We start from the raw sequence: 24,251 nt of genomic DNA, 5'->3' as shown, positions 1-24,251 counted from the left end.
GCAACAGAGCCTAAATGGACAGGGGTGTCTCCTGGGAGACCATTTGCATCTTAGCAAAATGTCCGGTTTGAATACAGGTAGAAAAGCAGTGTTGCTGGTATGAACACATGAAAAGATCTGGAGCCCGTGGCGGCTGGTGAGGCTCACCCGAGGGGCGCAAATTCAAAATATGTGTTTGGAGTGTCATGTGTGTTGCTTGTGGTTTTTGTTGTGTCATGTGAACCATGTGCATCACGTGTTTTGTCAAAATGAGTGCCTGCTGCACATGCATCAAAACCGTTTATGCTAAAAGAGACGCTCACATTCACAAAATACACGCAAGACACTCCCTTAACAGTAAATTTTGATTACACATGAGATTATGTGAGTATCTGGCAAACGCGAGCGTCTCTTTTATCATAAACCCTTTAGCAGGCACTTATTTTGACAAGACACGTGCACATAGGATCCCTTCATGCGCAGAACACATATTTTGAAATTACGAACCACACACATGACGATCTACATACATGTTGTGACGAACTTTGCATCGAGCGCCCTCGAAAAAAAAGTCACCGGCCACCAATGTCTGGAGCTCTCCAAGCTCTTTAACCAGAACCGTCATCCTGCAAGAATCTGCTGATCGTATCGGGGGAAAGGGGGTGGCTTAAGAAAGATGGATTTGGAACGACTTCAGAAGGATTTAATGGTAGTCGCTGGAGTAACCGTTGGCTTGGCCTGTAATTCTGTTGACACCTTCATGACAATGCAAAAGTTTCAGCTGCTTGGCAGGTGCAAGAAGCCGGAGAGGAGGAGGATGTGGCAGAGATGTATTGAGATTCAGCTCCACCGCTAAAAGTGCCAAGCACTTCTCCTTTGGGATCCAGTGTTTTATTACCCGATAAATAGGAATGGAGTGCTTTGCAAAATGGGGTTTGCTTAAAACATATTACTGGAGAGCCAACTGTGCCGTGCCGGTTTATTTCAAATAATTTTAAATAGTTTGTAATGATGAGATTTGATGAGGTAAAAAAAGTAGTATTCGAGTACCAAGAATGAAAAGCAGGTACCAATATAGGTTCTTTAATGGCATTGCTTGAACAGAATTTAACCTTAAGATTATCATGAGGAAAGGAAATCGAAATGGGAAAGGGTTCATATTTCTTTCAATGACAAATGAATAAATTCACTTGACAAATGCTTGCTGTATAAGAAAGTCAAAGAGATAAATTGCCTAAATTTACACAAATTACCCTAAATTTGTTTACCACATTGGCTATCCAGCAACAATAAACCAGCACAGCAGCATTAATGAAAGAAGATGGGAGACCGTCACAACATGGCTGTCTGCACCCGCGCTAAAATATTGATGGCCATCTTCACTCTCAATGTCAAGCCAAAAGTGTGTCCAATAGTCAATCAGTTGGATTTAACACACAGCTCCTCGCTGGACGGGACCGTTTAGATATTCCAGTCTGCTCTGTTTGTTTCAGCCGGGTCCAGACAGACCTACAGATGAAATCAAAAAGCTTTGTTACCCTGGAAAAGCGACATTTGCCCCCTTCCTACCGTCAGCTTTGATGAAATGCCATAGAACTGGGATTTTGTGAGCAGGTGGGCCACCTTTGCCAGTGTATGCACACAGTCTAAACGCTGTTCCACAGACAGCAGGGAGTCGGACTGGGCACTAATTTGCACCAGTTGCCTGGGAAGCCCAGGACACAGCCAGCTGGACTTTTGGCAACTTACGGAACGGTTACATGATCTGGCGACTCCACGGACTGACTCACAGTTCAATTCTAAATTCATACTGCAGCTCTTCTCTGTAAAGACCCTGGTTTTGAAGAAAACAGCATGTTACTATACAGAAAGATTCCTGCAGTGGATCAGCGTAGATTGCACATGATGTAAAAACCAGGGCGGCGGGTGCAGCAGACCCGACATCCCCTGTCTGTTTCCGACGCCCTTCATCTAAGCCTGACACCCGTTTCCTTGGAAACCGCATTGACAGTACAGGGTCTGCGAGGGTCATGAAGTTGAAACATTTGAGACTGAAGAGATGGGAACTACTTATTCAGGTCCTGACACTGCTGGTTGGCTTTGTCTAAAAATACAGCTCTTTACCTCACCTCAATATTCTCCCTCACTTCCCTGCCTAATTGAAAAAGAAATTTATGCAAACTAGTTTTATTTCACTTCAACGCTAAGGTCTATTCTCATGGTGTTTTTGTGCAAGTTCAAAGACACTATCTGAAAAGGAATTGCATTTTATATTAAAGCTTAAAATTACACCACTGGAAGAATTTAACTATTTTAAAGGAAAACATCATTGTTTTTCAGTATATTACTATGTTTTTACCTCAACTTAGACAAACTGATACATGACTATTTTTTTAATGTGTGCACTTTGTACAGCGCGTTGTGAATGTGCTAGCATTTAGCCTAGCCCAATTAATTCCTTAGGATCCAAACAGGGATGAATTTAGACACCACCAAAGCAGATAAAAAATGAGAACTATATTGTATGGCGGAAGAGCACTTAGTTTGCAGCACTATGACCTTGGTGCGCAGTAACATCATCACTCCTGACTACACCCCTCGCTCAAACTTCTGTCAATATTATTGCACCCAGGGTCGAAGTGCTGCAAACTAAGTGATCTTCCACCATACAATATAGTTATCATTTTTATCCGCTTAAAAAATTGCCTTGTTTTATTTTGTGCCCCCATCCTTTCTCGTGTAACTACTCATGTAATAGTCTTTAAATAGGAAAAACATGGAAGTGTTTGGTGGCTTCTAAAATCATTCCTGTTTGGATCCTAAGGAGTAAATGGGGCTAGGCTAAATGCTAACACATTCACAACGCACTGTACAAAGATTAAGTGAACGCATTGAAGAAAGATAGTAATTTGTTGAGGTAAGAACATAGTAAAATATTGAAAAATGTTTGGGTTTTCCTACAACTACACAGTAGCCTCTTTCACACAGTCATTCTGGTAAATTACCATGAATTTATTAGTGTGGTCAGATTTATTAAAGGCAGAACACCTTTCCGTTTTTTTTTCTCTCAGAAAAGGCTAAACTATTGGAAGTAGGGGTGTAACGATTCATTCGTTTTCTCGATGCATCGATTACAAATCCTGTCGATGCATATGCATCGATCTTGAAACCTGGATTTTTGAATCGTGAATCGTTTGTTTCGATTTTATATTTAAAAATCGAATGAATCGTGATTATATAACGAATATGATGGATAATAAAAAATATATAAATACATTTTAAATTAGTTTTATCTGCGACGTAAAATTAGTGGATTACGTCACTATTCTTCAATTTGCGGCGCGCCTGTTTGCTGTCATCTGAATAAACGCAGCAGACAGTGCACAAATGGAGGGACACGAAGGAGAACAACGCACCAGCCAACATGAGATCAAAGGTTTGGGATTACTTCAGTTTTCACGAAGTAAATTGAAAGATTGTCCGAAGTCCGTTGCAGTTTGCAGACATTGTAAATCTGAGTTAAAATACATTGGAAATACAACGAACCTTAGCAACCATCTCCGCAGATGCCATGCCATTAAGATAGACATACCTGCACTTAAAGCAGCAAGTATTTTAGGGTCAGACGTGAGAAGTGCTACTCCTTTACACACTTTGCTGTATTTACACACTATGCTGTATTTTCTAAATGTTCAGGAAATGTATGCAATGTTTACAATAAAAGCTTATGGTGCATTGAATATGTAGAAGTAGTATTATTTTTCTTGGTTTACTTGCTTTAATGTATTTTGAGTCCTAAGAAGTTAAGCTATTAAACTAAAGTCCTGAATCTAGTTATTGAAAATCTATTAAATGGTCATGAATTTCCCAAATATTTCTTTTATTTGCTTAGATGCAGATGTATACTAAAATTTATAGAACAGAATCATTAATATTCGAATCAAATCAAATTTTATTGTTAATCGAATCGAATCGTTCTGGTTAGCAAAAATCGTTTTTGAATCGAATCAGAAACCTTTGAATCGTGAATCGAATCGATTCGCTGTCTACCCAAAGATTCACAGCCCTAATTGGAAGTGTTCGGTGGAAGGAGATAAAGAGTTAAGAGTACAGCACAGCTATATGTTCGTGTTGTTCACATTATACTGTATGCACTTATGCGGCGATTGCAAACAAAACACTTGAGATTAGATTTTGATTTACTTACTGCCTGTGTTTTCAACTTCTGAATGGCTTCTTTTAATGGAAGAACTGCTCCATCACTCAGTTGTAAACGATTGGCAAATCTGGCATTGAGCTGGACTTTCTTTGTCTCCGAAATGCAGGTAACAAACATAAACCCACTCACAATTACCTTGCTGTCCAGAAAAAAAACAGGGTTACTTGGAAAGCTTAATAAGGTTTTTCTTCATTATTTTGTCGTGCCATTGTTGATTCTTTCTATACAATAAAGTTGTCGCATGCAGTTATATTTGTGACTTTTATTTGAAGGAAAAATGCCAATGATGAGCGTTCTCACTATGATCGATGTGTGGACGCAATTTTCTGGTGGAAGTGTCCATAAAAGTAATAAAGGGTCCATGATACTTAACAGTTAACCATGTTCGAAAAAAAACTTCCCAAATCTTTTTGAATTTGAAGCCAATGATTCTACCTCTACATTTAAACAGTTTGGTTCACATGCTCTAAGTTTGGCACAGCACACTATCAGGTATCACCCACCTCCACTCCAGCTCCACCTGTCTAGATGGGGATATTGTGCTTAATTTTGCAACAGCATCACTTGCGTTTTCACCGCAGCATGTGTATATTAGCAGTAACAATCTTTTTAACAGTTTTTATACCCAACAACAACAGCAGAAATTAAGCACATTAAGTTCTGCCAAGACCAAATACATTGACAGTATCATTAATATATTATCATGACCATTAACATGCTAAAGCTTATCCCAAGAGTGCTTAAAAATTGGCAGTAATGGCACAGTGTACAGAGAATGTCCTCTCATGGGATAACATTTACAGATTTGATATTTTATGAACCCTAACTGTGTGTTTTTCCAAACACCTCAATGCACTGCTCGCTCAATATGTTCATTATGATTAAAAGAGCAATACTAACCTCACGCTTCATACTGTAACAATCATCCTCATTCAGAGCTGAACTACTGGATGTGTTGAAAAGCCTTGAGGTATTATTGAACTTTCTTTGCATTGTCCATGAATTGAGATCTGCCTTTGTGGAACATTACTGTGAGGCTATTGTTGGATAATGTGGGGTCACTAGTGCCTCTCCTGACACACAGGACACTAACAGTTATGGCACAATGAATAAGAACTTGCTGCTGCTGCTGTTGTTATGATTATTTTTGTAAAATAAAAATGCTGACTTAGATTATTGTAAAGACATGGCCTGGAAAAAACTAGCAAATGGAAATTGGATAATTACCGATGAGGATTAGGGCCAATTAATCGGTTTTAAGATTAAAGTCATTAAAATGCAAGGTTTAACTAGTAGTTATATGAGAATAAAGTTAATATATAAGGAGAATAAAGGCAAACAATTTCAAGGATAATGTTAATATATAACGAGAATTAAGTCATAACATTTAGAGAATAAAGATAATATATAAAGAGAATAAAGTCTTGAAATTAAGTTACTTGTGTAACTACTCATGTTACAGTCTTTAAATAGGGAAAACATGGAAAGTGTTTGGTGCCTTTTAATTCATCCCTGTTTGGATCCTAAGGAATGAATGGGGCTAGGCTAAATGCTAACACATTCACGACACGCTGTACAAAGATTAAGTGCATGCATTGAAAAAATATAGCTATGTATTAATTTATCTAAGTTGAGGTAAGAACATAGTAAAATGTTGAAAAACAGTGGTGTTATCCTTTAATGGTACATTATCCTTCTTCTTTCATGTGATCTGGATACTTTGAGCAGTTCGGCAAAGACAGATATACCAAATGCACACCATTGGTTGAGCCAATGTCAATACGTGGGAATATTCAAACTGATCAGTGTTTTCATTAGACACTTCTGGTTTAATTACTTATTTCCTTAACACAATAAATTACGTTTACATTTTAAGTTTGTGCATTTAGCAGATGCTTCTACCCAAAGGGACATTCAGTATATACATTTTATTTGTATGTTTGTTCTCTGGGGATCAAACCTGTGACCTTTGCACTGCTAATGCCCCTACCTGCAAAATGAGCTACCGGATCAAGCTTTTTAAATATCTAAAAAAAATATTAAAACTGTTTATACATTCCCTGGAAAGTTAAAGGTTTAAGGTGAAGTGCATGGAAACTGGCCACACAAATGACCAGATCAAAAACTTGATTTTCTCTCAAGAACTTCACCCTCGGGGAGAACGACTGAGATCTCATTGTTCCTCTTTAACGGCTTTAATTATATAAATGTGATCTTGTTTTCATCCACCAATTCACATTTTCTTTGTAACATCATTGATTTGTTATTCCGAAGGCCTCTGTATAAATGTGTGAGCTGAAAATTATGGTCAGTTTTGAAAAGCGGTGACCTTTGAAGTGCTTTGCGATAGACGTCTCCTTGAGATTCCTAGCCCTCATTCTCTTCATATTAGATCAGGCAAGGGACATTGGAGATGGATCACTAAAGTCTGACAATGAGTGTGTATCTGATCCAACATGCCTGTCTGAATGCGATTTTACTCAATTTCAAGCATGACTGCCCCGGCGCTACTCACACATTTACTTAAAATATGTTCGAAAACATTTATTTTCCCTTTCAAGGCTTCTTGCCCGTACAGGCTGTAGATTGTAATAGGTTGAGACAGACCTCTATCCACAAACACATTTCTAGAGGTCAGGCTAATTTTTGCACGAGAAAATGGTGACTTCGTACATGGCATGCAAGGTTTTTATTTGTACTGCTAATGCAGCCAATTAATTAAAAAAGGTAATAACCTGTTTTTCTTCTGAAATTGGGTTATTCTTCCCCTTACAGCTTTTGTTTCCAGTTCACTTTTCTCACGTTTAACTCTGCCAGCTCTCATTTGAATAATCAAACTTCAAAGGCTTCTGGTTTTTAAAGCACCGTGTGCCTGTGCGACCATTCTGCTCTTAAATGCTTTCTGCCTTATCTCGACGGACACATGTCTTCTCATCTTCAGAACGGTGATTTCAACATCTCATGGGTCTTACATGGGTTTGACTTGGGTCAGGTGACCATGGTTTGTGTGGTAATATGTATTTCTAAACCATAGTTATTATCGCTAAATTGGCAAAGCATTATGTTAGCAATGCAAAGGTTGTTGGTTCAAGTTTGGTTTACTTTGGATAAATCTGTCTGCCAAATCCATAAAAGTAAATGAAAAACTGAGATTAAACGATTCCTATAAAATTTATTGTGAAAATTGAATCAAATAAAATTGTTTACAAATGCCACAATGTAAAAGTAACGTAATCTAAATACTTTTAGTTACTTAAAAGACTACTTACAGTCCATTCAAAGTCTTATACATTTGATGTAAAGATTCCCTGGGCTTCAAACCCATATGTTATTCTGCCAAGTATATCAAGATAGGTAAGCAAAGGTCAGATCCAGCTGCAAATAGGCGGGTCAACCTCAAGTGGGTGGGGGATCAACCTCAAGTGGGTGGGACTTCCGTCACAAGTGGGCTGTACAAATTTCCAAAGGCATATTTATTAACATATTGGTCAGGGCTCCAAAGTTGATTTTGATTGTTTTATTAAATATTATGTGCATTGTGGCGGTAATGCTGAAGTTTTGTTGCAATCCTTAATACTTTACAGAATACCCCAAACCGCAGTATAGTTTTAAAGTTTGAAGGCTTTACGTAATCTACAATATTGTCACGTAAACAGATTCGAAACACCAAGTATTTAGTTAAAGCAACTTGCATTTGTAAAATCCAGCCTACTTGCGGCGTAAGCTCCTCCCACATGCAGGTCTCTGGTCTGCAGCAATATCTACTTGAATATATCAGTAAGCCTCTTTTAACTTTAATGGATTACAATAACCTTTATTGTATCCTGATAATGTAATGCAAGACTGCTGAGAATTAAATAGGTTTGATGCAGTAAAAAATAGGATAGAGTAAAACTGATGAATAGAATCAATAAAAACTGCAGATGAATAAACAAATAGAGCACATGAATATGTCTCCTTTCTTCAACTCTGTGAATAAAGTAGAGCTAAATCTTTACAGAATACAAAGTAGTTACAGCTGCACTGTCTACTCTAAAAAAAGAAGGAACAGACTCAGATATTCTTTATAAAGTAGATTTTTTTTCTTACTCCATCTTTTTTCTTTTTCAGGCAACCCTTGAAATCTATCATTCGATTTATATATTGAATAACATTAGGGAGTTTGATTTTTTTATATAAAATAAATAATATTAAAGGGGATATATCATGAAAATCTGACCTTTTCCATGTTTAAGTGCTATAATTTCGGTGCTTTAATCAACCTGGAAATGTAAAAAAAAGATCAACCCAGTATCTTTGTTTTGGTAAACCATTCTCTGCAAGCATGTGAAAAATTAGCTTATTGAAATTTGGCTCCCCTTGTGATGTAATAAGGGGATCTTATTATAATAATAATGCCGCCCCTTAATCTGCACTATCCAACCACGGCACTGCCATTTAATGCAGAGATCAGCTCATTTGCATTTTAAAGGACACACCTACAAAGTGGCAAATTTAACATGCTATAATAAATGATCTATGTGATGTTTTGAGCTAGAATCTGTGGACACCAACGATTTATTTGACATCTTAAAAAGTATTGTGAAATGTTCCCTTTAATGCCCTTGTATTGATAGAAATGTTAATGTTAATTCAACCCAGCTTTGGGTCAAAAAGGAATTAACCCAACCCACTGGGTTGGATTGTTTTAACCCCAAATGTTGGGCTGATTTAACTTAATGTTGGGTCAAATATAAACATTTTCTGAGTTAATTTAACTCAGTGGCTGGGTTTGTCCCTTTTTGACCCAATGCTGTTTTTTTTAAAAGTGTATTGTCTCTTATCTGTGAACAAACAGTAAAAGGTCACTGCATGTTTTGGTATAGTTTTATTTTTTTTTTTTTTGTGGTCAGTTCTCGCTACAGAGCACAAGTCAATACACATTGAGGTCAAGGGAATATTGAGCGCAACGCATGGAAATGTCATTTAGTTTCTTTGGCTTTTTGTGGCAGGCAAATTATTTGTATCTTAAAATCCTAATGCCTTACATAGCCAACAGGGCAGTGGCGGTTCTAGGGAGGGGCCAGCGGGGGCCGGTGCCCCTGTGACTACAAGCTTGGACCCCCTTGTGGCCCCCCTAAATGTGGAGTGTGAAATTATTTTTGCTTATTTTTTTACATTCGTAATTACACAGTGGCATAAACATGGTATTTGGCCTGTTAATGCCTTTAGTGCAGTGCAGAAAATGATATGACAAGAATAAGGTCTAAATGTAACTGGCCCCTCTAACAGTACAACTGGCCCCAGATTGGCCCTCCCAGTTGAAATGGTCTAGATCCGCCACTGCAACAAGGCACATCTGAGGTTAAGATTTGTGAATGCGATTCAACTCATTCCACAAAAAGTGTTCAATACTGCACCCATACAGTACTGAATCAGCAGCAACCAACTCATCCAGCTGAATAAAATCAGGAATCAAACGGGGGTAAATTGGGAGCCGGGGCTGAAAAGAGAACAAGCCCTCTTTTTAATGACATTCGTTTGCAACTTTTCAACGGCAAGCTAAGCAGTTCAAGAGAAAGAGAGGATTCTGTTCCAACGGGACTGATTAGAACAAAGACCTGTTGCCAAATCCGGTGTCCTCTCGCTCATAACAGACTCATCTGCTGTGCCACACACACACTGTCAATCCAGAAAGGCTTTATTGTACTGTCTTGCTGGGCTGGTGGATTAACGTAATGTGAAATATGAAGTCAGACTGTGTGAACCGTGGCTAGATTACATAAACACTAATCAGACCAGAGAGTTGTTTTCTCCAAAGATGTGTTTTCCGTAGGCTAGCACACATTAACACCACTTAAAAACGTGCACGGTAGTAGTGGGGAGGGAAGGACGTGTCCTGCTTGTTTATGAGTTTACAGACCTGCCCGGAAATAATGGTGGAATGACTCGTGTGATGTGCAGGTAAGGGGAAGAGTCACATTATACTTGTGGATATTGGAAATGCTGGGCTGAAATGACTGCCCGAGTACTGGTTCAGGTTGAATTTATGAGCAATTTCTTTAAATAAATAAAAATACAAGGATACAGCCAGGTAAGGCTGCTAGGAAATGCTTTATTTTCCCCATTGACCTCGATGTGCCCCAGATTAGTTTTCAATCTTTTCTTGTTCACAACCCATTTTTTACGTTCCAAAATTCTTGACCCTTCCGGGAACCTCTGTCCCTGATATTTTAATAGGCTGTAAAAGTTTAGAGCCTTTTAAATAACCTTTTAAATAAAAGGTTTCAGAGCATCTCTTTAAAATGTATCACAGATCTCCAAACCTTTCCTTCTACGAAATGTTGACCGAAGGCATTTGCATCAAATAACAACATGCTGTGGCATATCTGAATGTTAATCCTCAAAACTGCTTGCCATTCGTCCCCGACTCTGTTCGGGAAGCGCCGTCTATTTAAATATTACACTTGTCAGCAATCGTGCAGGCTTTTGTTTAAAGATCAAGTCTCCCTGATGATCACTTGAAGGCACTCGTTCATACACCGATATCATTCTGAACGCATTCAGCTGAGCAATCACAATATTACAAGTTTATCTTGAAATGTCTATAAAAGAGGCAACGAATGCATGGCTGGACTGGTTAGTGAAGACACAAAGCTCTCTGTTAACTACAAAGCAGGAAGGATAGAAATTGGCAAAGAAAACTTGATGTGGGAGTGTATCTCCATCTGCCCGCACAGATGGGTAGAACTAGCAACTGAAAGACAGATACAAGCCAGCCGCACAAGCACAAACAGTGGGTCAAAGCAAATATCCACATAACAGATCTTCTCATTCAGGCACCAGCAGAAAGGTTTGATATATATCTTTTTTCAACAAACTGTACCTCTTTTCAATCTCGTCTATCTGTTATCTGTTTACAAAGGGAGGGAAAGAGCATCGCACAGAATATCAATGTGTCTGACTGTTATTGCACTTCTCAAATTGCAGACATCTGATTGGCCTATTGCTTAAGGGAGAACAGGAAGCAGCGGCGGACGGAGGACTGTGCTGTGTCTGCTGGGCTTTCTGTGGGAAATCAATTATATTTGTTTATTACTGGATGAACTTAATCAGTTCCACCGCTGTAATTACTGCCGTTGCCTTGAAGTCATTATAAAAAAATTGTTTTAGCTTTTCACCTGCAATAATACACGTCAGTTCGGTTTGAAATATTTCTAAATTAAATATGTGATTGTTATTCCTCTCTGTCTTTTAGCACGGTCTTTTGTGTCCTTTAACAATATAGATTTGACATTTTGCCAATAATTGCTTCTGACAGCCACCATTGACCGTGTCTACTCTGAAATCCCACTTAAGGGTTGAAAAAGTTAGCAATAATTGAAAATGACACTATCAAAAAGATTAATCCGACAACTGTATTTCCGAGCCGCAAATGAAACGCCATCACTTAAATAAGCAAGTCGACGCATTTCCATTTGAAACGTTAAGCGGGGAGGAAATTTGTGAGCAGATAACATATTAAGTTAATGATACAATTTTGTCTAATTGCAGACAGATGGAATCTTCACTGGAGCAAATAATTGTTTTACTCCTTAATCACATGTCAATTAACAAGCGCAAACCTGATTGGTTGGAAAAATGTAACCTCGCCCATAACGGAATTGAAAAAATGAGTGTAAATGACTAAACAGTTTGAGCTGGGTTTTGTGCAAGACATCATACACTTTCCCAACCTCGGCAGATCTTCACAAGCTGTGCTAGGCTTTTGTTTATCGACTTACAGTATATTTAGAGTGAGATAAACAAGCAGATGTTTAAAAAAGCAGAGAAAACAGACAATTTATTTCTGACTTCACGATCATGTCGTGATTACGAGCTTGTTGTGTTCAGGGGCTTTGTTGAATGGAAGAATGAATGGAGGTCGCCAGGTTTATACCTTTGTGTGTTTTCGGAAAATGTTATTTAGACACAATGGGGCAGTTTCTCGGACAGGGTTTAGGTTAATCCAGGGGCCTCATTTATAAAAAGTAATTCATTTTAACTTTACTCGGATTAAAAGTTACTTTTTTACAGCTGGGTGGGAATATAAATCACAAACTAGTTGTTTTTAATTGTACAGTAGGAACACAATTAATTACAGTGCAATAACAAAAAGTAAAGATAATAAAAAGCTTTTTATACCCAAGATTAGAAACATTTATGGAAGTGTTTTGTGAACTTTTGAGGCAAAAAATATGAGTTCAGCAGCGAGTACATACAATAACTATAGTAAGGTTGTAATTGATTTACTGCTGGTAACATACATTATTTTATTCAACTATACAAATTAGAATATTGAGCATATAATGGGATGAACACCGTATAATTGTATCATTTTCACGTTTATCGTCTTCTATCTAGTTTTCCTGACCTAGGTACCTGCATGTAGACCTTTATTCTTCTTTCTTTCTCTCGCCAGAGGTTTCTTTCATAAGTATTAATTTGAGGGTACGCATCAGCTGGTGCCTGTCTCGTCCGTATCCATAGTTTGTAAGTTTAGCGCCTTTCCCCGCCCATCAATCAATCACTATATGTGGCGCACCTTTTTCACATTGCCTTATTTTTTCTATATTTTTTACTCAGTACTGTATGGAATTAGATTTGTGCCAAATAAAACAAACAAAACTTTTGAAAAAACAAACAAAAATAGACATTGATAAATTAGAAAAATACACTTTCTTCACTTTCCTTAAACATAGTTTCGAATGCCCTGCCAGTGTTTTCGCTTTCCAAGTTTTTGTTTGCGCTTCGCAAATTTTCATCGCCATTCTGTCACAAGCCTCTCGTGAGGCCAGACTTAGGGGCTGGACACACCAAATCTTTTATCCCGCGGACGGCGCATGTTTTCAATTGATTCCAATAGAAACCCGGCGTTTTTCAAATAAGCAAGCAGCTATCTGGTTTTTTCCACGCTGAAAACCGGCGCTCTGGGTTTTTTCGCGCTCAGCGATAAGCACTGAGAGTTCAAAAATATCCAACTTTGAGGGAAAAGCTCAGCTCGTCAATGTCAGTTCTCACACGGTCGTCCAATTAGGAGCGGGACATTAACCCACCGCAACAAACTGGCTAACAGCTGATGTATCACAGCTACATAAGCGCTCGGCTGAAAAACAGCTGGCATTCGGCGTCCTCAAGGCGTTTTCAGCCGCGTTTAAAAGTTTTGGTGTGTCCAGCCCCTTAAGGGGCTAGTCAAACCAACCGCGCTTTAAACGCTTCGAAACGCAAGGCGCAACACACTGCCTTTTTTTAAAAAAGAGCAGTGCGACGCGGCTTTTTATATTGCTAAGCAACCACCGAGTCAGCTGTCTTGTCAATCAAATATTGAAGTGTGAGTGCTCTTTTGCTGTTAACTGTCATATTAGCAGAAACTTTAAAAAGAGGCTGCTTGCTCTGACCTTGTTTGAGGATGAGAGGTGCATAAACACACAGGAGAGAGTAAGCGAGTGTAGTCCGGTTCTTCAAAGCAACTGTAAACTTCCCTCACCACAATGTAAGCCCCCCCTCCCCTCATTCGATTGGACAATGGAAAGACGCAAATGACGTCGGGCGCTTCTCCGCGCTCAGCGTTCCTTCAAAGGCGCGTGCTGCGGCCGCCGGCAAAAACTGCAAGGCGCTCAGCGCGCATAAACAGCGTGCAAACGCTCACTGCCCATAGAATATCATTCAAAAAAGGCGCCTGCAACTGCCATAAACGCTTTTGGTGTGACTGGCCCCTAACAGCGGTTTGCTGTTATTGGCTCATATGATTTTGACAGCTCATCGAATTGGAACCCCTGAACAGAAGGTGGCACTAATACACCAATAAGCTGGATCCCAACCGCCCAACAGCAGAGTTTCAGTTGCGCAGGTGCATGTCTAGACTCTGGAGCTGTAAGTAGTCTGAACTAATGGTAATATTGGGTATATTAACTCTTTCCCCGCCATTGACGAGATATCTCGTCAATTAAGAGAAAACGCTTCCCCGCCAATGACGAGATTTTGCGTCTTTCCGCAATACCGCTATTATCCACCAGGTGGCGCCCTTCCGCAACTTTTTAAACCCGGAAGTATTACCCTATGGCAAGCTGCTGCATGTCCGTGTTTGTTTTAAAGGTCGCTCTGAATGGGATCTCTATGAAAAGTCCGTCACAAAAATGGAATTATCTCTGCTTTTTGCTCAAAATGTGGTGTTTTTGCAGAAACCTACCCATATTCAAAAGCTGATTACAAAAGAACCACTAAAGGTAGGATGAAACGTTTTTTTTTTTTTTTGAAAGCAGAGGGTCTGTTCTTTCATTTGGTATATTGTATGTTTATATATTTAAAGAAGAACATTTTCTGGAAGGCATTAAACTTTGGTGAAAATCATGAAAAACGCTTGCGCTGGCTGGCAACTTTTTTTAAAAATGCTGGCGGTGAAAGAGTTAAAGAACATTAATGGTAAAACACGGATAATGTACACGTCATCAGAAGAATAACAACAGTTCAATATGAGTAATCGGCAGGCTGGTTGAGCGTCAACACCATCCTCCTCGGCCAGACAATCGAGGCAGCCTGAGGTAAATTTGTTTGTAAGTTTGTAAAGGTATATCCTTTTCCTTAGCCCCCAAGTTCCTTAGCAATTTATCAAACTAAATTTGGTTAGCATTATAAAACACATTTATTTTGTATCTATTTGAGATGGTGGGGCAACTTTTTCAAGAGGAAATTGTTGATGATGTCACAGAGGATGATGGTGTTGTGGTGCCAGAGATCTATTATCCTTTGTCAGACCAGATCAATTGTCCTTTTTAGACCAAAAACTCGTTGTTCTGAATGGATTGTTCTCATTGAAAAACTCGTCATTAAGCCTTTGATATCACTGTTGAATGACCAGGAGTTACACCTAAAGACACTTGATGTCATCCAAAAACTTGTGCTCCATTTAAATTGTGAAAGTCATTTTCAGGTTTAAAAGGGTCACAAGTTTTGTTCACGGCTGTACTGTTACTTTATAACAATTTCCCACCTGTAATCACAAATGGAGACATCTCTGACTGCTGGGCTTCCCCTCTTATTGTATTCAGATTCATATGCATCTGCAGGGTTATTCATGACAATGCTTTATAGTGTTGTGCTTGTAATTTATCTTGATATATCTCAGGCCTTCTCACTGTGTCTGTCAGCCTGTGCTTTACATATCTGAGAGTAAACCTAACTTAACATTAAGGACAAATGCAATGCAAGACGTTATGCATGTTATATATCGGCGTATGGATGATTAAATTAGAAACTGCTTTCTGTTGGTGTGTTTAAATATCACATGACATAGAAATTCACTGTCTTACATTTTCAAAAATTTTGTAAACCATTCAGAAGCAGGTACAATAACAAGTATTGTTTTTTCTCATCCTCATGTTGTTTAAAACCTGTGTGAGTTTCGCTATTCTGCTGAACACAAAGGAAGATATTTCAATGAATGATGGTAAGCGCACAGTAGACTGTACCCGTTGACTTCCTTAGTATTTATTCCTACTATATTTGAAGACGATGTTACTTTTTATTTTTTTTTGCAAATTTTCTAGTTAATTGTTTTTATGTCCAGAGTGTTTTTCTCATTTATCAATGTATATTTTTGTTCTTTTTTGCCAAAGTTTCATTCATTTTATTTGGCACAAATCTAATTCCATAGTAATTCCATAATTATTTGTAATTTGCTCGCTCAGTGGAATGGGCTTGACATTAGCCTTGTTTTTTTTTTTGCTACCATCCCTGTGCTTTCTGAGCAAACTTTTTAGATATAAAAAGATTCTTCATTAATAATAATTTTATTAAAAAAATGGGAAAAAGTAAGTGCAGCATATGGTCGTGACTTTTTAGAAGTTTTATTGATTTATTTATATAGCGCTCAAAGTCCCTTCACATAGCAGTACACCAAAATTAACAACTTCCAAGCTTACAAATAACATAAATATTACAGAGTATGTCCAAAAGGCAGGTTAAAGAAATGTTTTCAGAAGTTCAGAAACATGGAAGGATACAACGTGACACTGAGCTCACTTCACAATTGACCCAATTCACTAAGAAACAAAGAGCAAGCAGCAAATGCACACCGAAATCTTTGGGAGAGACACGACATGCTCGCATGCCAAAGGTCATTATCAAAGAGTGTCATTATCACGGAAGAAGAACAAAGACAACATTTGATTCCAGATATACTGGGCCGCTTGTTAATACACCTGGGCGGCCTGCCCATAAAGTCAATGTGTGGGAAACACTGCTGGTGTGCATCTGGAAACAAAACAATGGCACTGATATATGTCACTGCAAGATGTTTTTAAATGAAGGCAGCTCAAACATGCATTTTAGTCTGGTACTAGTAGAAGCCTGTTCCGGAAACCGGCACAATATGCATTAGCCTACTTATCTACAATACCAGGCAAAGAAGCTGTTGCGGACACAGCACACAGCAGGAATCCTTTTCCCATTCACCATTTTTAAAGTTTGATGTCCGCCCATCTCAGGAATTTGGGCATCAAAATTATTTCTGAACTTTCCGAACACGACATCAAAGGGCATTCATGTGCAATTTTTACCTGGGAAACTCGTATTTATTACTTAAATAACATGTAAAAGCAGAATTATCCAGACAGTAATTTAGAGTGAGTATATTCATATTCACCATATTCATTTGGTATGCACACACCATAATAACTGCCATTAAATGGGCCATGTCACAAGACTTTTTTAAGATTTAAAATAAATCTTTGGTGTCCTCAGAGTACACATGTGAAGTTTTAGCTCAAAATACCATATAGAAATGTATTATATAATGTTAAAATTGTGGCGTTTTGGGTGTGTCTATTAAAATGCAAATGAGCTGATGACATTCAAACACTGATCACAATGATGGTGGTTTGTTGCAATTGAAACTGTAAATTGTGCTGTGAATTATTTTCTCTCTCTCTCTCTCTCTCTCTCTCTCTCTCTCTCTCTCTCTCTCTCTCTCTCTCTCTCTTTACCTCTGCCCTAAATGGCAGTGCCGTGGTTGGATAGTGCAGATTAAGGGGTGGTATTATTATAATAAGAGCTCCTTATGACATCATAAGGAGAGCCAAATTTCAATGACTTTCTAATTTTCACATGCTTGCAGAGAATAGTTTACCAACACTAAGTTACTGGGTTGATCACATTTTTTAGGTTAATAGAAGAACTAGAAACCAAATATAGCACTTAAACATGGAAAAATCAGATTTTCATGCCATGGCCCCTTTAATACAAATATTTGAGGAAAAATGAAAAAGTTCCAGTATCTGAACTTTTCTCCTTTTGGATTTGAAAAAAATCTTATTCATAATAATTCTCATTATAAAAACGTATTCCCCACCCCAGTAATAATCAGTCCAGACAAATTTAACTAAACCTTCTGACGTGACAAGTAACTTTAATACGAATAACACAAATCCGTGAACGGGAAATCCATTTGACTTTGTTCTTTACTGCCGGCTGTTTGCCCACTTCTGTCCTCCTTTAGCATTTTCTCTTTTAAGAACACGCTGGCCTATTTCTGATTGAAGTAAAGAAATCCCTGCCTCTTATCTGTGTGTGTGTAAATCATGGCTGATTTATTAATGTCTTCCATTTCCTCCAGAGCCATACAGGGAAATCAATCGTCCTGTTAGCTGGCCCTGATCGAATGTTAGCTGATAAGTCAAACGTTCTTTGTCACACAGCACTATATAACTGTGTTTTTAGCTTTTCATTGATTGCTGATTTTCTTTGGCTCAGCAAAGCTTTTCAATATGCCAGTAGCTGGGAATATATCTAAAATGTCAGGTAAACCTGATATAAGGTCAATATAAACACACGCACACACAAAACCTGAAGTGCTGACTTGTTGCGTTCTAAGTATAAAAGGTGCGGTAAGCATTTTTTTTTTTTTGGGGGGGGGGGTTGAAGCAGACATAAAATGTCCATAATACCTGACAGATATCGGTGAAATAAATCCTGAAAAATCACACCTGCCTCCGTAATGGCCCTGTAGGCTCTGTAAACAGAGGAAAAAATTTAGCTGCCCGTGTAGTCTGCCAATCTGAAAAGAGCCAATCGGAAAAGCTCTCTGAAAGGGAATCATTTTTCAGGTTTGCTCTCAGGCTTTGGGGAGAGGACAAGTCTTGAACTGAGCAAAATATAATAAGATTTATATAATACAGAGGAAATGGGATGGCCAAACAATGGAGGATGTGGGAAAGTGTGAGTATAACATTATTTCAGTAATGCTTGGTAAAAGAGTGCAGAAATTATAACATTTTTAGGTTTTATGTTCAAATCTTAATGTTCATTTTAAGCATGATGACCATCAAGTCAAAGCACATTATTAATGAAAGCAGGACCTCACCAGCTCCCCCTGCTGGCTGCAAGGGAGTCTGGGACGGATTTGAAAGAATGTGAAGTGGACAGGTTTGTTTGCAGAAAAGGTTGCAGGTTAGGTGGAAACCGCGTGAACAGGCACAGGGCTTAGCTTCAACCAATTTTCTTCATCCACTGCTTTCTCTTTCGTACTCGGATGCTATTATTTAACTTTCAGCGGGTGAACACCACAGCGACTCAGAGCCTGCGGTGCATTTATCAAATGGATTGAACCTGTGACAGACCGCACCACGGTTTCGTGCGCGGTGGGTGAACGAGAAATTTGTACGGTGTTTTTTTTCAGTGGCCTAATGTGTCCTTGGCTAATGCTTAGAGTTTGTAATTAAATTGAGCACAGTGGCCCTCAATGGGTCATTTCAACAGCAGGAGAACATTAAAAAACGCACACAAAGTGCAATAACGTAGCGTCATGGTAAACGGAACCATCAGCTAAGCAATATTTAAGTCAATGACAAGAACAATAGTCAATTGAAAGCCATTTAATAGCAGTTCACCGGAGACTGTAGCTGTAGATTGCAGTTTCAACCAGCTTTCATTTTGGACAATGGTCCTCTGGTGGTCCAATATGCAGGCCAATTTCCTTTTAAACGTTTGCGTGCTCCCCAAGAGCACATGCAAATGTGGAGCTGGCTTTGATAACATTTAGCAGTCTAATAGCAATAGTGCCGGTAACGTATTCAAGGCTGTTACTGCTGGGCATTAAGCAGAGGCAAAGCCCCTGGACTGAAATATTATGCAAATTATTATTTCCTCATAGACACAGTCATGGTATTTGGCCACACATTGGCATGCGGGTACATGTTAATTATTCTAACTGAGAAGGAATTGCAATACAAAAATGTAATTTTCTAATGGTGTTCTTGCAGCAAAACTGATTGAGCATTGTGTAAGCAACGTAAAATGCCATGGATTCGATTCCCAGGAATGCATCAACTGATATGTATAGATTGAATGCATTGTAAGTTGCTTTGGATAAAAGCATCTGCCAAATGCATACACTGTAAAAGATGCAGCATTTTTGTCAAATCAACATATATATTCTTATGATTGATCTCACGAATTTCCGTGGTATAGTCACAGAATATTTTGCTCATTTTTCCGTTTCATTGTTACGGATCTCCGCATTTTTTAGTGGCCTTATCACAGACTTTCTTTTCCGTGTCATTGTCACGGATTGGTTACTCAACTGTTTTGTGCTGTTGGATTTACATAAAATTACATCCCTACCCAAACCCAACTCTAATCCTAACGTTAGGCAACAATGGTTTAAAAATCTGAAAATATAAAAAAATAAATCAGAAAAAGTTGTATAAACGAATACTTAAAGAGACATCCTAACCAACATGATCTCACAAAATTCCGTGGAATAGTCACAGAATGTTTTGCTCATTTTTCCGTGGCATTCTCACGGATCTCCGCATTTTTCGTGGCCCTGCCATGGACTTTCTTTTCCGTGACATTCTCACGGATTGGTTACTCAACTGCTTTTTCCTATTTTCAAACCATTGTGGCTTCGGTTAAGGGTTAGATTTTGGTATTCGATAAGTATGTCACTTTAAGGGGCTATTTACACTTGGTATTAAGATGTGTTTTCATCGATCGGATCACAAGTGGACGAGAGAGACACATTGCGTTTACACCTGGTTTTTAAATCCGTCTCTTTTGTCCACTTTCGACCACTTCTGTTCTGAATACTGTGAGGGGGTGGTCTGTGAGACGGTGGGCGAGTCTCTCTGCTGTCATTCAAACACGAGTGGGAGTAATTATGAGTTTATATGGACGTAAACTAATATTATGGCGGAGCCCGCTGCCTGTTTAGCAAGTATACATGCTGCACAGAGTTTTGTACGTGTATATGTAAGAGCTTTCTCTGAATTTTCAGCGCAATTGATGAAATAGGATCGCGCAACTTTCACACGCTTTCAAAACAAAACTACGGAGATCCTCCGCTTTAGTTTTATCAATGAAAGGCTAAAAATAGCGCTGTTCACCGTATGTTCACGCCAGAAGTCAAAAAAAGACGTAAAACTTGTGTTTAATACCTCAGATTAGATAAATGGGCGGAGAGAAGGTGGTCGCGTGTGGCTGTTCGAACACATTCAACCACATATGCGTTCCGCAACTCCAAAGCGATCCGATCGAAAAATGGTTTCGACTACCTCTGGATGTGGTCGAAAGTGGACGAGCTCAAAACGCTTTGAACACCTGGCATTAACGTCATCCACTTGTGATCCGATCGACGAAAACGCATGTTAATGCCAAGTGTAAACAGCCTATAAGTATTGGTTTTTACTATTTTTTCTGATGTATTCTTTTATATTTTCTTAACTTTAATCTATTGTCGTGTTGGGGTTAGAGTTGGGTTTGGGTAGGGATGTCATTTTATGTAAATCTAACCCTAAACCGAAGCGACAATGGTAAGAAAATAGGACAAAACAGTTGAGTAACCAATCCGTGAGAATACCACGGAAATGAAAGTAGAGCGATCCGTGAGAATGCCACGGAAAAATAAGCAAAACATTCCATGACTTTGCCATGGAAATTCGTGAGATCAGGTTGTCCTAACGCATTTCCAAATCTAACCCTAAACCGAAGCGACAATGGTTTGAAAATAGGAAAAAGCAGTTGAGAAACCAATCCGTGAGAATGACACAGAAAAGAAAATTTGTGGTATGGCCACGGAAAATGCACAGAACTTTGTGAGATCATGTTAGTAACTTTAACTTAAAAAAATATAGTTTTTATATGGTAAGTTATGTCAACTATTCACAGGTCAAAACTTAAAATAGTAAGTTGAATTGACTTGCAAACCCATGTTGTTTTAACGTAATTCTGCATTTTTCGTAGATGCAAACGTGGGCTTTTATACAAATGGGTTTATTAAACACTATTGGCATCATTGCTGACCTAAAATTGTGCCTAAGCAGGCTGAGAAAAAAAGTCAAATGCGTCAAATCAGTTGGTTTCTATTGATGTTGCAGTGTGATGGTGAGCTCGCCTATTGTGAAATCTTATTGGACAATTTCAAGTTAAAAATCAAATTAGTTCTGGGAAGTTCTGGCTGGGAACATTACAGACAAATTGCTTTTGCTGGACAGACTGTACCTGTTTAGGACACCGTCTAAAGCAAATTTACATGTCATTTAAATAAGCTTGCACTGTAATGCTGCATATAAAAAGTATCTAAAGAGTCAAGTTAGTCTTAGTACGGTTATGTTGGTATTAATGAGTGTGACGTTTTCCGCTTCAAAATCCAATGTCTGTCAACCGCATTATTGATTTACATTTCCATAAATTTCAATGTCGGTTGTGCGAGGGCTTTCTGATGGCTGCATGTTTAATAGATAGGTCTGCTTGCTGGAGGGAGGAAAGAGAATGTTATCTGAATTCTCAGACTCCGGGAAAGCTTTGAAATCATGCCTAAGACTAATGAAAGAGAAGCGGGAGGGAGGACGAAATGAGCAACAGAGAGGTGTGATCTACCTACAGAGAGAGATTACCCACGTACCCCTGGGCTCTCATCTTACAGCGCGTGGGGAGGCGTGCGAGATCGTTCGTCACATGCCAGCATGTTGAAAAAAGGAGTCACGGTCGAGACGTTTGGATTTATAGAGCAGCTATAAATTTGTTGAAACGATCCCCCACACCAGATTTTTAATATCGTGCCGATACCACACTCTGTGCCTATGGACAATATGTTCAACTGACTTTGACAAATCATACAGTTAGGAAATATGACTGTATCCTTCACAGTGCAGCTCCGTGGTGAGAAAAAAAGAAAATGTATGCATGCGGTAAACCGGAGAACATTTCTCTAAAATAAAAGGTCTTCTACAGTATATTGTGCAGGAAATAAATAGCGAGTTATCCAAGAAAATGGATGATGACAACAGCAGGCTAACTGCCCATAACAGCATCCCCAACTATTTGGAAGGAAAGTTTTTCAACTGCATGCAACTGTAAATGCATGTAAATCTTGGGTACAGTGAGGTTGCTGTCAAACTTACAAAACATTTCAGCAAAAAATCAGTCTGATTCTAGTAAACAGACCCCAGCTAGATTTGCAGCCACTGTATGCCTAACTTTTATTTAAATGTCTCATATTATGTTAAAAAGATTTTTATATAATAGCATACGGATATCTGCTTGTGTGAGAGCATCATTTTAAGACCTATTAGATTCTTACACAATTATATATAATCACTTCATTTCTGAAGTACCGTTAATGGCGAACAAAGAACTGATCAAAAACACTGAACTGAATAAGCAGCGTGAAATGTGTAATCACATCTGAAACATTTTGTCTGATTAAAAGAAGGATCCCATGAAGATTATTACTTTTTGTAGCTAATTTTCTATAATAAAATGACAATTTTGAACACATCATTAAAGGCAATATTACAGATTTACCAAGTATTCACGAAATATTATCAAGTATTCAAAAATACCCAACTTTGCCTGACTTAATGTGCATGAGTCCAAGCCAATTTTACCAAAACAGTCAAATACATTATTTCCTATTCTATTATATTCTATACATTGCACAGCATCATATAAAACCAATATTTATATACAAATGTTATATATATATATATATATATATATATTTATATATATATATATATATATATATATATATATATATATATATATATATATATATATATATATATATATATATATATATATATATATATATATTTTTTTTTTTAGTATAACACATTTATTACTCTTGTAGAAATTAGTCTTCTTATTTTAAGTTACAAAATTGATATTACTATCCTTGAAAAAATACTAAAAATATGTTGCACATAAAACCAACTTTAATAAAAGCATACATCGCAACACAAGTGCATGTACAGTTAGTCAAGTGTAGTATGTGTGCAGAAGAAACCACTATGAATACATACTGTACAAATAATACTTGAAACAAGACCAGACAGTCAAATCTACTAAATCCATATTTAAACACATGTAAATGATGTAACCCTAGTAAACGTATAATTGGTTACATGAGTCTTCAGTAACCCGTGCACAAACCACACATCATTTCATTACCTAAGCCCTTTATCATTCCCTCCTCCACTTCCCTCATCAAGTACAACAGCGCTGCTATGAGAAGAGGACGCTTATTAAAGACGAGCTGCTCAACTTACCCAATTTAGAAACCCGGGCTCTGTTGTAATTGCTCAGTGTCTTTAAATCTTCACTTTTCTGCCTCTCTCTGGTCCTTAAGCGGCTTCCTCTCACTCGCAACGTTTCTGGCGAAGGTCTATTGATGGCGCTCGCTGTGTATTCTGAAGTCTATTGTTGCTGCTGGTTAGATCGGAGCTCCTCTCTGACTGCCTGTCGCGGCTGCAATGAGAAAGCTGAGCAACGTGTGCACCTTGCTTCAGCTCTAACTCTCTCTCTCTCTCTTTCTCGCTGTGTGACTGTCTTTCTCACCCACTCTCTTACACACACACTATCTCAGTGTCTCCATCCCTCTCACAGCGACACCCCCCATCTCTCTCCCTCTCTGGTTCCTGCTCCGATCCTCCCTATCCCTCTGTTCCCCCGTCATGTTTTTCCTCTCTCCCACTGTATTGATCTGGAAGGGCTGGCGATCTCCTCCAAAAGCCTCTAGAGATACTTCCAATCGCAG

At 38.4% G+C, this 24,251-nt stretch overlaps 1 protein-coding gene across 1 annotated transcript in view; it reads right to left on the bottom strand.

The window, feature by feature from the left end:
• tnr (tenascin R (restrictin, janusin)) overlaps positions 1-24,015 on the bottom strand; it is a 218,899-nt gene extending 194,884 nt beyond the window's left edge. Inside the window, exon 1 of the mRNA XM_065276614.2 lies at positions 23,764-24,015. The gene's annotated coding sequence lies outside the window, so the exon portion shown is untranslated. The remainder of the gene's footprint in view (positions 1-23,763) is intronic.
• Positions 24,016-24,251: the final 236 nt, after the last annotated feature.

This window comes from Paramisgurnus dabryanus, chromosome 6 (genome assembly GCF_030506205.2).
Source record: "Paramisgurnus dabryanus chromosome 6, PD_genome_1.1, whole genome shotgun sequence".
In the NCBI taxonomy this organism is placed as follows: domain Eukaryota; kingdom Metazoa; phylum Chordata; class Actinopteri; order Cypriniformes; family Cobitidae; genus Paramisgurnus; species Paramisgurnus dabryanus.
Note: the sequence above shows the minus strand (reverse complement) of the source record. Positions and strands in the feature narration are given on the sequence as shown.